Raw genomic sequence first — 10,873 nt, forward strand, 5'->3', positions numbered from 1 at the left:
TTGAATTTCCTCACTGCTTCTTTTGCATGTTTGGCCAGCTTGGCCTGGCGCTTGGCCCGTTCATCTGGATAGTCCTCACCGCACTTGAGGCTGGTGGGATCTACTTCTTGGCCAGGTGCCAACAGAGGTCTTCGGCATGGAGGATTTAAAGCAAATTTCTTCATGTACTTTGGAGTTACATACCTGTACTCCCTCCACTCTCTTTCCCATCTCCTTTCTATCTTCTGAATGCGCACCTTGTGCTGATTTTTATCTTCCTCAGGAGGTGTGCAGTACCCAGCATAGATGTCATCAGGGATTTCAAACGCTGTGTTGACCTCTGGCTTCTTTCCTCCTTTCTGTGGCCTCTTTTCATCAGCCATTTTCTTCAGTTGAGGAATTTGAATAATCGAATTCTCTGAAGAAGTATGCAACTTTTCTTCGAGGAACGCTGCAAATGAGTTAAGTTGATGAGAACCTAGTGATTCAGCAGCGGACATGAGTACGTGTGAATAGAGTATAGTTGTGAGGAATTTGGAGAGGTCATATGCGTTCTTAGAAGTTATTTCAAAAAGAACAAGTTTGAGGAATTTGACCAGACGAGTCTTGAAGAATTTCACTGAGCCTCAAGTTTGAGGAACAAGTTTGAGGAATAGTCTTAGGTTCCAGAGTTGTACAGATCAGAAATCCGCACAATTGAGGAATCTTGAAGAGAAATTGTAGCTTAGAGAAATGGACAGATGACATGTGAGGTGTTTAGTGTGTGAGGATTAAAAAAAACACCTTTGAAGATTTTGTAGAAACCATTCAAATCAAAGAGGGCAGTAAAAGTAACTTTTAATTACCCTGAACGAAGAACACGACGAACTATGAGATGGAGAGGTGAAGTTCGTCTGTGCAGATCTTCCACGCCCTAACTCGGCGGAGGAAGACAGCTACGGCGGTGGCAGAGTGAGAATTTCCGCGACCGGCGCGAGTACGATGGCGATGAGGTCGAGGTAGCGAAGCTCTTCCTCACCGGCGATGATGAAGTAGCGGCAGCGCTAGGGTTTGAGAAGCTCGAGCTGGAGAAGGAGGTCGAGCGGAGTAAAGGAAGTGAGGAAGGGGAGAGGGAGTATTTATAGCCACGGTGAAAAACTGTTTGCCCGAAGAAATTGGACGAACGTGCCCCTGACCCTTCTCATTCGCATGACATGTGTCACCCACGTACTAAGAAGTGGAGATCGTGTTAGATCGTGGGTGAATAGATAAGTATATCGTGGGATGCGGAACGGTTTGAGCGGCAAAGCCAAAAATTTGGATAAGATCAGTTCTAACGTTCTGTTCGCAAATTCTTCGGCTAACAAGGATACAGTGAAGATTTTGAACAAGTTTCAAATAGAACGCACATGAAGAATTTGTGAATAGATTGGGTTGAGTATAGCATAGAGGGGGAAGGGTCCGGTCACATTCACTTAGCAGAAACGGCAACTTGAAGAAATAGCAATAAGTGAATGTTCTAGAGAGCATAAACTCATATATATAGCCAATGAAGAAAAACAAGCAAAACAGTGAAGACAATGCAAAGTAGAAGAAAATGAACAACTGAGGAATTTCAAAACTGAGGAAAACCTCAAATTGAAGATTTTCAACTTTTGGTGGTGGCATGACCCACCGCATAAGAATGATGATTTCAGACACCGCGTACAATTGTCGTAGGGTTCTGAGAATCAAATTCTTCATTAATTTCTTCACACTTAGAGTGTTATTCTTCATTGATTGAAGAAAAACGTTTCTTCATGTGTTGCACATCTAAGTCATCAATTTTGCATAAGTGTTAGGATGAGTGTCCTTTTCAAAGAACATTCGAAGATTCTAAGATATTTAGCTCACACCGCAACTTGCTAAATCTCTTCTCATCCAAGGGCTTTGTGAAGATATCAGCTAGTTGTTCTTCAGTCTTCACATGCTCAATAGAAATGTCGCCCTTCAACACATGATCACGAAGAAAATGATGACGAATCTGAATGTGCTTTGTCTTGGAGTGCTGAACCGGGTTGTGAGCAATCTTGATGGCACTCTCATTGTCACAGAGGAGAGGCACATTCTTCACGTTGACGCTGTAGTCCTTGAGAGTTTGCTTCATCCATAGTAGTTGAGCACAGCAAGAACCAGCAGCGATGTACTCGGCTTCAGTAGTAGACAGTGATACGCAGTTCTGTTTCTTCAAGGACCAACAGACCAAAGATCGTCCGAGGAAATGACATGTACCAGAGGTTGACTTGCGGTCCACATGATCACCAGCATAGTCAGAGTCAGAATATCCGATGAGATCAAAAGCCGAGCCCTTGGGGTACCATAATCCAAGTGTTGGTGTGTGAGCTAGATATCGAAGAATATGCTTCATAGCCTTATGGTGTGATTCCTTTGGTGTAGCTTGAAATCGGGCATACATGCAAACACTAAGCATTATATTTGGCCTAGATGCACATAAGTACAATAAATAACCAATTGTGGAGCGGTATACCTTATGATCAAAGTCAATACCATTTTCATCAGTGCACAGATGGCCATTTGTGGGCATAGGAATTTTGACGCCTTTGCAATCTTGCATGCCGAATTTCCTCAGTACATCCTTGAGGTATTTCTCCTGAGATATGAATATGCCATTGCGCTGCTGACGAATTTGAAGACCTAAAGAGAATTTCAATTCTCCCATCATAAACATTTGATATTCTTCACTCATCATATAGGCAAATTTATCACTATAACGTTGGTCAGTACAACCAAAGATAATATCATCAACATATATTTGGCACACAAATAGTTCACCATCATAAGATTTTGTGAAAAGAGTAGGGTTGAGTGAACCGGGTTTGAAGCCTTTCTTCATGAGGAATTCCTTCAAAGTATCATACCACGCCCGAGGGGCCTGCTTGAGGCCATAGAGGGCCTTATTGAGTCTGAAGACTTTGTCAGGATTCTTTGGATCTTCAAAACCTGGGGGTTGAGCAACATATACTTCTTCCTCAAGCTTACCATTGAGGAATGCACTTTTCACATCCATTTGATATAAAGTGATAGCATGATGGTTAGATAAGCAAGTAATATGCGGATAGCCTCAAGTCTAGCAACAGGTGCAAAAGTTTCATCGAAATCAATTCCTTCAACCTGTGTGTAGCCTTGAGCTACAAGTCGTGTCGTATTCCTCACCACAAGGCCATTTTCATCTTGCTTGTTGCGGTAGATCCACTTTGTGCCAATGATATTCTGCTTGCAAGGATCTGGACGTTTGACCAGTTCCCAGACGTTGTTGAGCTCGAACTGATGTAATTCTTCTTGCATGGCCTGAATCCACTCAGGCTCCAGAAATGCTTCATCTAACTTAGTGGGCTCTGTGATAGAGACAAAGGCATAGTGCCCACAAAAGTTAGATAAATTTGAAGCTTTTGAGCGTGTGAGAGGACCTGGTGCTTTGATGTCATCGATGATCTTTTCAACTTGCACTTCTTTTGCAACGCGAGGATGAGCTGGTTGTCATCGAGGAATTTGATCAGCATTTTCTTCAGCACCATTTTCTTCAGCATTTTCTTCAGGTGCATTAGCTCGACGTTCTTCATGCTCTGGAATGAATTCTTCAGCAGATTCTTCGGAAGGAATGACATCCTCAGTAGCCTTGAACTTGATAGTTTCCTCAGGTGCTGGTTCATCTATCACAGAAGGTAGGTGCTCTCTTTGTGAGCCATTAGTTTCATCGAACCGCACATCTACAGTTTCAACAACCTTGTGAAGAACGTTGTTGAAGACTCTGTAGGTGTGCGAGTCCTTTCCGTAGCCAAGCATAAAACCTTCATGTGCTTTTGGTGCAAATTTTGAGTTGTGATGACAATCTCTAATCCAGCATTTAGCACCGAAGACTTTGAAATAACTCACATTGGGTTTCTTGTTAGTGAGGAGTTCATAGGCAGTCTTCTTGAAGAATTTGTGAAGATATACTCTGTTGATGATGTGGCATGCAGTATCAATTGCATCAATCCAGAAACGACGAGGCATTTTGTATTCATCAAGCATAGTGCGAGCCATCAGCAAGAGTCCTGTTCTTGCGCTCCACGACGCCATTCTGCTGAGGAGTATAAGGAGCAGATAACGCATGAGTAATACCAAGTTCATCAAGATAGTCATCAAGACCAGAATTCTTGAACTTAGTTCCATTGTCACTTCTGATGTGCTTGATCTTCACACCAATGTTGGTTGAAGCCCTTGAGGAAAATTGTTCGAAAACTTCCTGCACTTCATGTTTATAAGTAACAATGTGTACCCATGTGTATCGAGAGTAATCATCAACAATAACAAAGCCATATTGAGATGCATCATTTGAAACTGCAGAATAATGATTAGGACCGAAGAGATCCATATGAAGCAATTCAAATGGACGAGTAGTGGTCATGATAGTCTTTGCTAGATTCTTGGCCTTGGTCATCTTTCCAGCTTCACATGCTCCGCATAAGTGATCCTTGAGGAATTTGACATTCTCAATGCCAATGACATGCTTCTTCTTCGCAAGCATGTGCAAATTCCTCATGTTTGCATGACCAAGTCGTCGATGCCATAGCCAGCCTTCTGAAGCTTTTGCAAGTAGGCACACGGCTGGTTCAGTCTTGTAGAGAAATAAACAATATACAAGTCTCCTCTCCTAAAGCGTTTGAAGACTTTGGAATTGTCAGCTTCCATAACCGCAACACAATGATACTTGCCAAAGACAACAACCATATCGAGATCGCAAAGCATTGAGACAGGCATGAGGTTGTATCCTAAGGACTCGACAAGCATGACTTTGTCCATGTGTCGATCCTTTGTGATCGGAACCTTACCTAGACCAAATACCTGGCTTTTGCCTTTGTCAGCGAAGATGATATGCTTCAGATGCGATGGTGATAAGGGGGCATCCATCAATAGGTTCTTGTCACCAGTCATGTGATTTGTACATCCACTATCGACAACCCACTCAGTGGATTTGGGTTGATCATCCTGTAGATGAATTAGTGTAGCTTACAAACTCATATACTTCATCAATGAAAAATATGACATCAAATTCATCAGATCAATTTCATCAAGCAGTAAGACAGATATAGCAGTATGACGACATGAGAAATGAAAGCTCATTTCTTCATGATTAGCCTGCGTCCTATCACGCAACTTTCAGGTCTCCAACAAATTCTTCAGACGTTCACACACGTCTGGAGACCTGACCCTGCAGAAGAGATTAGTTCTTTTTCTTCACCACCCACATCTGAAGGGGTGGCAAAGAGTTCATCACTCTGCGAGCTCCATATGAGAAAGGTGGCATAGAAGCCAATCCATTTCGTTTCACATAAGAGGAGTTAGGGTAAGCATATGAATTCATCTCTCATATTCATAGCCCTTAGCTCTTCCCTGCGAGACAGAGTTGTTAGCACGATGATAATCATATGAGGACTTTGATCCTTTTGAGGAATATGATCCACGTGAGGAATTTGGTCCGTATGAGGACTTGGATCCATATGAAGAATTTGGTCCATATGAAGAATTTTCTCTGGGGTTCCTATTCTTCTCAGGTGGTGTCATGAGGACATTCACCTGAAGACTTTCAAGGCACCTTTTGGGAACCCAGATTTTCTTCATAAGGGAACCGTTCCTATAGTTAGTGCCAACATATCTTGCAAATACTTCACCATTCTGATTTTTGAATAGTTTATAGTTGGATTAAAATGACTCATCAGAAGAATGAGAAGATTCACATGTAAAGCCAGATAAATTAGATGGATCAACTGGAGGTCCCTTTGCAGCAACCCATGAGGTTTTGGGGTACTGCTCAAGCTTCCAATATGTACCATCAGCGTTGAGTTTCCTCTCAAAGGCAATACCCTCTTTCCTAGAGTTCCTGTTGAGGATCTGCTTTTTAAGCACATCACAAAGAGTCTGATGCCCTTTGAGGCTTTTGTACATGCCTGTCATGTACAATTCCTTCAGCCCTGCATTGTCAGTGAGACTAGCAATGTCCTCAGATGAGGAATTAGTGATAGCAGAGGTAGGTGAAGAATTTGTAGCATTACAAGCATTTGAACATTCAGGTGAAGAATTAGCAGATTCACGTTCAATGCATTTCAAACATGGAGGAACAAATTCTTCCCGAGCAGCGCTGATTTGTTGAACTAGCAATGAATCACGCTCCTTCTTAAGATCTTCATAACTCACTCTTAGCTTCTCAAGATCTTTCTTTCTTTGAATAAATTCATAAGGAAGCTTCTAATGATCAGATAGGAGAGTGTTATGATGACCTTGAAGGTTGTCAAACCTAGACTGAAGTCTCTGGAGATTTTCAGTCAAAGCTTTAGTGCGATCCAGTTCTTCACCCAACATATCATCACTTTTGTCTAGCATGTTTTGAACCTTTTCAAAAGCCTTTTGTTATTTCACAGCAATCTTAGCAAGTTTAGAGTAGCTGGGCTTGAGGTTTTCATAAGATTCATCCTCACTTGTTTCAGAGGAGGTATATTTAAGTACCTTGGCACCCTTTGTCATGAAGCAATAGGTGGGAGCGTAGTCATCATTGCCTTCATCAGCCTTGTTGGTGAGGTCATTTTCTTCAGAGTTGAAGATAGACTTGCTGACGAATGCAGTAGCGAGGGCTTATAATAGGTGAAGTTTCAGCAGATGAAGACGGTAAACGTAGCTCTAGAGTAGATGACCTCGCTCACAATGAACCACCATCACAGGTGCTTGCTTTAACTTCGCGGTGTCGTATGTGGTTGCATGCTCCATATGGTGTGTACCTTTTATTCAAAGGCCGAAGTCGGTCTTTATTAAGATAAGGAAAGATATTTTTTACATGAACCACTATCCCGTGAGCACCAGAAGACAAATCACTAGTCAGGGCACTGGCCGAGCCAGTGACAAGCCCAGCAAAGAGACGCATCACCTGGAAGCCAACTAAAAAGTCACGATGGTGGTGAAGCAGCCCGCCTCCCACCAGGCTCTCAGGTCCTAGATGATCATGCTCACCACTCCAGCCGGATGTCTAGCTTGTATTTCTTCCAATTTGGTTATATTGCATCTGCTTAGCTTACACATTATACCTTTGAATATGACATGCCTTTCTGTTTTTGGTACATACTAGTACATCAGTGTATTAACCATGTTCTTACATCAAATAATGTTCTTGTGTATCCCTCATCAATCACTTATGTTGAGGGAGTCAGGCAAGTGGATTACTCCTCATTTAAAGAATGCAGCGTCAGCCTCCCGACATGATTATTAAGAAACAGCAAGGCTAGATGAAGATAGTGAACGTAGCTCTGTAGTTGATTACCACATTTCCCCTACACTAGCATCGCAGGTGCTTGCTCTAACTTGGAAGCGTGATATGTGGTTGCATGTTGCATATGGTGTCTAGATTGTAATTCTTCCAATCTGGTTAAACTGCATGTGCTATTCTGCTTAGCTTATACATTATACCTGTTAATGTGACATACCTTCCTGTATTTAGTACATAGTACATTTGTCTATTAGCTGATGGTGTGGGGGCGCAGCTGGTACCATAGGTAGGAGGCAGCGGGGACACGATGGCCCTCGAGGTTGTTGAAGAGGAGGCCCAGCGTCCTGCCTCCAAGGTAGACGCGGGCGAAGGGCACCAGCTAGTCTTCGAGGTCATGGGGGACGCCGATGATGGGGGCTGCCCAGCCCCCGAAGCCGCGGCCAGCATCGCCAAGGGGGGCGCCGACACTCATCGCGATCATGCCCCTGCACAGGGCGCGTCGACTCCTCGCAGCCCCCTGCTGTCCCTCGTGGAGCTAAGCAGGAGGCGGAAGATGCGGAGTAGCTGTGGCCTAGCCCCCAGGGCTCTGAAGAGGACAAAGCAGGCGATGTTGAGCAGGTATGTGCTCTTAGTTTTCTTGACCCCTTTTGATGAGGCCTTCCTGATTCCTTGCTCGTCAAGGCCCCCTCCGCGGCGTCCGCGAGCCCACCTCAGGGCCGTTCTGTAGGGCCCGCAGGTATCTCTGATAGTGCCCGCCCTTCGAACCATGCCAAGCCCTCGGCAGAGCTCGTGCCGGGACTTTTGTTTGTGAACCGCGCTCCCAGCCCCCGAGTGCTCCTGGGGCAAGGCTGCCTCTGGCCCCCTGGGAGCTCGCCTCGGGGCCCAGGAGTTGTCTTTATTGTGGACCAGCAGGCCCTCGGGGCGGCCCCGGATGCTACCCGTCTGCCTGGCCTGCGTCTTCCCTTCTCGTTGGAGGTGCCCTCTGCTCCTGAGGCCAGCCCCCAGGCCCATGCTGAGGGCGTGGAGGAGCCTCCTCTGGACGGCCCGGATGTCGTAGATGGGCCCAGTCGTTTTTTGGGTCCTGCGCAGCGTTGGAGCGTGGTCCACCAGGGCCTGCTGCGGGAGGCGTTGGATGTCTTGAGGCGCCTCGGGGATGAGGTCGCCGAGGTGGACAAGCGCGTTGGAGCTGAGGACCTGCGCCTCTCGGAGGAGTGGCGCAAGATGAAGACTGCTGTCAACATGAGCCGGCGACAGTATGAGGCCGTCTTGGAGAAAGCGGAGTCATCCCTGGCCACCGCTTACGAAGCGCGCGACCGTGCTTTGGAGGAGGCCCGAGACGCCGATCGCCGCCGGGTGGCGGCCGAGGATCATGAACGCAAGCTTGAAGCCTTGAACGCAGCCCTCGAGCGCCAAGTGCGAGCTCGGATGGCCGCCCTTGCTGTGGCTATGGCTGGCGACGGCCCTGCTAGCCTCTTGGCGTGGGAGGAGGCGCTGACTCTTGATGCGATGGAGCTGGGCATGGAGCGCGAGCGCCTGGAGACGATGGAGTGCCAGGTGGCCGAGGCCGAGGTCGAGCTAGATGGTCTAGAGGCCAAGGCCGCCCTGGAGATCCGGGTTTTACAGGAAGACTATAGCGGGAAGCTGGAACTCCACGAGACTCGCTTCGTCGAGAAGGGGAACGAGCTGAAGAAGAAGATCGCCGCCCTCGAGGGGCAGCTGGAGGGCTCCAATCGTCGTCTGCAGGCGTTGGAGACGGCTCGCTCCACCTCGAAACGTCATGCACGTGCGTCGAAGGAGGCTTGCGCGGCGGCCGAGCGCCACGAACAAGCGTCCGAGAAGGCCCGCGTCGCCGCGAGGGCAGAGTTGTCCCGCTTTTACCAGCGGGTGGAGGACATCTCTGCCTTCGCAGCCCTGAGCCCTACTGAAGCCGCCAATGCTCATGGGATGCGAAGGGTCCGCTCGGAGATGCTCACAGCCTTGGGGAACACGGCCAACGGAGCCTTGCATGATCTCCTTGGTTCAGGGGTCGATGATCCCCTGATAGCTGATGACGCCTGCTACCTCAAGTTCTTCAGCGAAGTGGTTGATCGTCTTGAGGGCCAGGTCATGACGGCGCGACAGCTTTTTGAGGAGCAAAGTCGTGACGTTCTTCAGCGCGTGGTCATGCGCATCTTCGGGAATCTACTTCGCCTTGACCCGCGCTCCGACTTCAGGGCCCTGCTGGAGCCGGTGCCTGATGTGGTTGCTGGCGACGTGGAAGCGTGGGTGAGTGACCATGTGGATGTGTTGGTGACAGAGCTTGTTCCGGCGGTTGAAGATGCACCAGCGTCCGAGGATGATGCCAGCGGTCCTGTGGATGGAGCCGACGCTTAGCCCAGTCCTGCTCTTTTCATAAAAGTTTTTGGATTGTGGCCCTAGAGCCAGTCAAGATTAATGTTATGTAATTTGAGCTTTTGACGATGTAAGGATGGGTTTGAGGACTCCCTTGTGATGTCCGCTCCTGAGGCTGGGGCCTCGGGCCAATGTTGTGTTTCTGAGGGAGTGCCTGTCGACCCTGTTTGAGCGCGTCTCGCGAGTACTTGCGACTGGTGCGGGAGGATTGGCGGTCCGGCCATGGGCCAGACAGAACGTACGCACTGCGCCCCAGCCCCTGCTCGCGAGGGGCGATCCGGCGGGGTCGCGGCTGCGGAGAGCTTTAGCCAAAGGGGGGCTAAGAACGAAAAGAGCGAAAGAACTCAGCAAAACACGAACGAGAAACTTCCCCCCTTTATTTCAAAGACAAAACGCGCAGCCGCAAGCTCGATTCCAGAAGGCAGATACAAAAGAGGCAAGGGCGAATGGCAAAAAGGAGGGGGGACCGCGTCCGGCCCCTCAGCAGGTCTTCAGTCTTCTCCCCAGTGCGGAGCGTAGGGCTACCACCGATTGATGTGGGCATAGCCATTGGAGGGCAGTGTCGATGGCTAGCACGGAGCATGGTACTTCCACTAGGACGTGGGTGGGAGCCCCCATGAGGCCCCAGGGCAGCGCTCAGGAGACTCCGGGGCGTGTACAGCCCCACTCATTATTACGCGAGAGTGTCACGGGCGGAGATCTTCTGACGTGCCCGCCCCTTCACTTGAGGACCCTGCCCCACGCTAATCCGCTCCCGCCATGGGCCCACCCGAAGGCGGCGTTCATGAGGTGGGACACTGCGCATAGTGGGGGGATGAGACTTAGCTATAGGCCCCCCTACCGAGCACCAAGCACACCGCTTATGCGACCCCCGGGCACGCTTCGCCCTGAGGGGCTAACATCGCCCAGAAGCACGGCGTCCTGAGGTGTGAGGGGGACCCCACCCTGCTCGCGCTCCTAATGGCCCTTGAGCCCTCCTGATTAGGGATAGGCCCAGAGGGTACAGGGTCACGCGAGTGGGGGAATGAAGCCTCGGTCTTGGGCCCTCCTGACGTGCATAGGACGGGCTGCCGTACCGCCCCTCGACGTACCCTCCATAGCCCGAGGTATGGCACACCGGGAGGTGCGGCGTCTTGAGCTTTGAGTGGAGGGAGAGGAGGCCCCTCCCCACGCGCATCATACCCGCCGCCGGTAAGCCCCTGGCGAAATCCAGGGCGGGCTCGTGCGCGA

This window comes from Triticum aestivum, chromosome 5A, assembly GCF_018294505.1.
Source record: "Triticum aestivum cultivar Chinese Spring chromosome 5A, IWGSC CS RefSeq v2.1, whole genome shotgun sequence".
Lineage (NCBI taxonomy): Eukaryota > Viridiplantae > Streptophyta > Magnoliopsida > Poales > Poaceae > Triticum > Triticum aestivum.